The sequence below is a fragment of the Nematolebias whitei genome, chromosome 16 (assembly GCF_014905685.2).
Source record: "Nematolebias whitei isolate Nwh7 chromosome 16, NemWhi1, whole genome shotgun sequence".
NCBI classification, from domain to species: domain Eukaryota; kingdom Metazoa; phylum Chordata; class Actinopteri; order Cyprinodontiformes; family Rivulidae; genus Nematolebias; species Nematolebias whitei.
In genome coordinates, this window is record NC_056513.1 from 2,967,524 (window position 1) to 2,972,963 (window position 5,440).

Sequence of the window (5,440 nt, forward strand, 5' to 3'; positions counted from 1 at the left end):
CATGCTGCTAACAGGACCACACTTCTAACAGAACCATGCTGCTAACAGGACCTAACTGGAGTTCTCGTGGCTCAATGAGACTACCTGGATAAATAAAGGGTAAATGGAAAAAAAGAAAAACTGCTACCAGAACCATGCTGCTAACAGGACCATGCTGCTAACAGGACCATGCTGTATTACACAGTTTTTAAAGTTTTTTTTAATATTTAATGTATTACTCTTTAGTCTCGTTGCAGAATAAGTTATGTGATAATATTTATTTGTTCTTGTTTGTGTTTTTAACACTGGGTTACACAAATCTTTTCAAATTAATTACTCGATTGACGTATTTTGAGTTAAAATTTGATGTGGGAGTAGCTGAGAGTCATCCACATACTCTGGAACATTTATGCTGTATGTCTGTAGTTGTATGTGCGTATGTTGTATGATGTAACATTTTACATTATCACATAAAATCCCACGTCATTTTTAAAGATTGACCAAAACCGCTACAACTACGTCATTTCTCATCATATGATGGTCTCAGTCTAAAACTCTGATGTTAAAGGCAGCGGGTGAATTGCATTCTTTCAACAAACACTTTGGTTTTAGAAGCTAAACAATGACAGAAAAATACGTTATTTTAATTTTCAGTTCTACAAATCTGAGTGTAGGAGCGTCTCAGAATCTCTCCTATCTGGATTGTAGGATCTCAAACTTATGACGGACAAGTGAAAAAGATGCGCATTGTTTAAAGTCACCGCAGCTGAGGCAGTGATAAACACCATTTTTCATCCTCGGCACAATCTGGCACATTACTCACAAAGCTTATCAGTCAACAGTTAGTCAGTGCAACGTGCCGGTGAAGGCTGGCCACCACCTCAAACAAAGATAAGAATCCAGATCTGGCAATCTCACTTATCTCCAACTCCATACCTTCGGCTCTTTTTTCACTTCAGACCATATTACAGATGATACAGATGATTTGACTAGAGGCACTTTAACACATCATGTTCATCGAGAGAGTCAAAAAAGGCTCGTTCTGCTCCCTGAGGCCCCCAAACAGACTGATGGATACAACTTGAGGTTTAACCCTTTTAAAACTGGCAGATCAGAGAATCAGAGACATCCCTGCAACAACTCTTAAAAAAAAATTATTAATACCACCAAAGGAAAAAGGGGATTAAGTTTTAGTCTGTGTTTGTGTTCATTAGTAGCACTAGAAAAATAACTCACGAACCACCAGATGAATTAAGTCAAACAGAAAAATAAATTATATGTATATCTACAACTATATTCAACTACAACTATATATTCATTTTTGATGAAAAGATGGCCGCCTTGCAAACACGACAAATCAAATCAATGAGTTTTACAGATACTGAGCTAAAGTTCGAGGTGGTAGCAGCTCAGAGTCATCCCTTAGAAATAAGTGATCATATACAATTCACATGATTTTTAAAACTTTGCAATATTTCTACTCAGTTCTGCCTGTTTGTTAGTAAAATATCTCATAAACCACTACTCTCAGATAGTGATCATCAGCCGTACCTGTACAACTCATTAACATTTGGAGTCACCTCAGTCCAATGAGTGCCACAGATGATCCACCTTAGTCGACACCTTTCAGTCAGCCAGTCAGATTTAGAGATAAAGTTTTGTTTGTTCAGGAGAGCACAGTCCCAGGAACTGTTAGCACTCAGAGTATGTGTTGAAGATGAATCTCAGCTACTACCAGAGATGTCTGAGGTTGTTCCTGGGATCTGTTTGGGGTCACACCACAGAGAGCTCCATTGACCACTGGGACTACTGAGACTTTGACTTTCCACGACGTTTGTATTTCCTCTTTCAGCCGTTGGTATTTCTTGCTTGAATTGTTCTCTAGAGTTTTCTTCCGTATTCCCAATGAGTTCTGCATGAAGGCTCTTGGCGTCCTGTTGTTGTATAGCTTCAAGCACTCCAGTATCCATGTGTGTGTGACATTGATTCACAGTTTTTTCTGTGGTCAGTCCAGGCAGTGCTTGGTTTGTGTGTCTAAACTTTCTCCAGCTACGGTTCTGGTGGTCTGGTGCTTGGTTCCCCTGGCGTTGGTGTCAGTTTCCTTCTGTGCCTCGCTGAAGTATTGACCCATGTGCCTATTCCTCTTAGCTGCTATGATGTCTGATAGGAGCTTCCAAGTTTTACAGAGACAGGTGATTGACAGTAGTTGGATGGGATTCCCACTTTCAGTGGGTCATTCATGATCAGGACTGTCCAGCCTTGGGTGAACCACTCTGGGTGGGACTCATGTCAGTAATCAATGGTGACCAAGGCCACAGAACATTGACCACCCACTGGCTCCACCGGCCTGCCTGCTTGTGGATAGGAATTGCTCCCTCCACTTGTCAGGATCTGTCACTCTGTGATAACTCAAACAAGAAACAAAAACTACCTGTATTCTTACACACCATGTAACTCCTACCAACTTGAATGTCTTGCACCAAAAACATTAAGGTTTACTTACAGTCCCAGTTCAATTCCAGTCCAGAAAAACTCCAAAAACCCCATCTCAAAAACCAAAACATTCACTATTCAAATCCGTAGCGATGGGAGATGTCTGCACACCGCTCGTTTCATTCGTCTTCCCACTGGTCAGTAAGACAATAAACAGTTGGGCATGATTTCAATTAAATTCAAGTCAAAATACTTTATTAATCCCAAAGGGAAATTAATTGTTGTTGCTCATCATCCTGGTTTCATTAAAGAGTTGTTTTAGATGCTGATGTCTTTGGGCAGGAAGGATCTCTTGATCCCTTCCCACAGTGGATCTGAAAAAACTGGCTGCAGATCCCAATCCATCCATCCAGACCTAGCAGACCTCTTGATCCTCTTGGGCATCAGGACTTCCTGAATGTCGGGCAGAACTCCTCTTCAAGAAATGGCCGTTTCTCCCAGCAGTCTGCCGAGCCCCTTGTCCCTGCAGTCTTAACTGAAGGGGCCGGGGGACGATCTCGGTCCTCCCGCTGTCAAGTGCTGCGTTTCCTGCTACCTCCAAGATCTCTGTGGTCAGGCACTCGAGCACCGCCTCCAGGTAGACTGTAATGCATCCACGGCACCTCCTTTTTAACTCATTTGGTTGTCGGGGCTGTAGTTGAGGTATTTTTTTGAGCTTCTGAGATGTTAATCAGCAGCTCCAAACTGTAGAAAACCACCTTGTTGCCATGGTTACACATCATAACAATTGTCCAAAAGTAAAAAAAAGTTTCAGTAAAAATCCTTTCAGTGGCAAAACATCTGATACCTGAAGAAGTAATCATCCGAAGGGGAAAAAAAAAGCGATTTACATCCAGGAAAAAAAAAGCAATTAACGTTTTCAAAAGCCAAATTTCAGAATGAATGTGAGAGAGCTACTCCAACACGCAGACACCTTGAGCAGCGCAATTCCAGAACAAAGAACACATTTGTAACACTAAGTGTTTTGCAGCTCTTCTTGTTTTCATAATTTCTTGTTAAGGGGACGAAGTTTATTCACTTTTGTACATTTCATTAAAAAAAAATCTCTGAGAGGTGACGATGATAACTGCAGGCACAAATGATTACGATTCTCCTAATATCCCTGAAATGGTAATATTATGTTACACGTTTTTTGGGAGTCAGCAGTTTACATTTTAAAAGGTGTCTTTGGCTTTTATTAGAATGCATATTTCTCATTTTACAACAGAAATCTGATGTTGCTCTGCGTGTTGTAGGATTAAGAGGGTTTAAAGAACGACGGCTTCTGTCCAAGTCTGAGCTTTATAATGAAATGATTTACATATTTTCATTACCTCTGGTTCTCTGTATCCCAGAGATTATTGTCATTATGAAGCTGGAATTTGAGGATCAATGAGGAAAAGGTTGACCAAGTGGAGCTGAACGTTTGAATTTGTCACTATGAGGTGCGTGTGCATGTGTGTTTGCAGCGTGGTGCCGTGCACTCCATCTGTACCTGCTGCTCAGTGTCTCTGGTTTGTACAGGTAGGACACGGTGGATGGTTTCCTTCTTCCAGCTGACTACATGGCTGAGCTCGTGCAGAAACACTTGTGCTCACGAGTCTGCAACAGTTTCTGTTGTTGATGCTTCTGGAGTAAAACACACATTTCCTTTTACAAATGTTTTCATTCTCAATCTGCCAACCAAACTCAGTTTAATCATTAACAATAAATCAATAAAAATACTATTTGGAGTTTGGCTTTTTTCTGCCATTAAAGGTGAAAATGAGTAATTGCCAGTTCTCGTGGTAATACCTGCCAAGTCTTTTAGGTAGTATTTATACAGGACTGTGACATTTGGGACCTAATTAGACACAAAATTGCAAGAAATTTTACTTTTTTCCTGAAATACCATTAAATGAGATTACCACCCTGTACAGTTAGGTTAAGATTAGCCTAGGGGCCATTAAGGGTTCAAGACGAGCGATAACTTTATCTGGAAAGAAAATGTGTTGTACAATTTCTTTGATCACGTTCCAAATGGTTTCGTCTTGAAAAAGAGGCTCTGCGACTCGTGACAGAAAAAAAAAACTACTTTTGCAAACTGTTCAAAGGAGCTTACTTCCTCTTTAAGGAAGTATCTCACTGGACTGGGATTGTTGGTCATTAGTTGGTGATGGGCGTGAAGGACTCTCCAAAATGTCTCAGAACATCTGCAGGGGTTTCAGTTTCCTTGCATGAGCAGCAGCTCGCAGTCTTGTCGCTTGAATTTTGAACTTCAAGATGACACATTTTCTCAGACAATGGTCAGGTCGTAGTCTGCACATTGTCTGTTCCTGTTCTGTCATAGTTTGCCCTCTTGTCTGTAATTTTCGTGCTTATCCTTCTCTCAGTTCCTTTTTTCTCTTCCCAGTGTTTTGCCTCCATCATATGGTCTGTCTAAGTTACTGCTCCCTCATTAAGTTCCAGGTTTCTTCACCTGTTGTCCTCCCAGCTGTTGGTCATTTGCCTCGTCGGTGTTGGTGTATTTAAGTCCGTGTGTTCAGTTGTCTGGTATCTGGTCATGTCCTCATGAAGACTTCTGCCTCCTGTTTCATGCCCTTCACTACGTCCTGGTTTTTGGCTCCTCTTATCGTTCATGTAAGTTTTTGCTGCCACGTCAGCCCTTTTGTTTGTTTTTTCATTAAATACTTTTCTTTACTCTTAACCTGAGTTGTTCGAGTCCTCCCTGCATTTTCGGGTTCAGAGTGCATGTGGCCATCTCTAACCCGCCTCAGTTTAGCTTTTATAAATCTTCTAGCTCGAGCTGTGCTGTGACACCTGCCTGGGAGATCCTTTTATTTAAGAAAACACCGGAGACCACAGCCCCAATGTTCATGTGTAAGAACCAACCAATGATAAATATCCATCCATTTCCACTTCTTCCTTTTTGGGTCATGGTGGTCGCTGATGCCTCTATTCAGCTATCACTGTGCGAGAGGTGGGGGACACCCTCTCCAGTCCATCACAG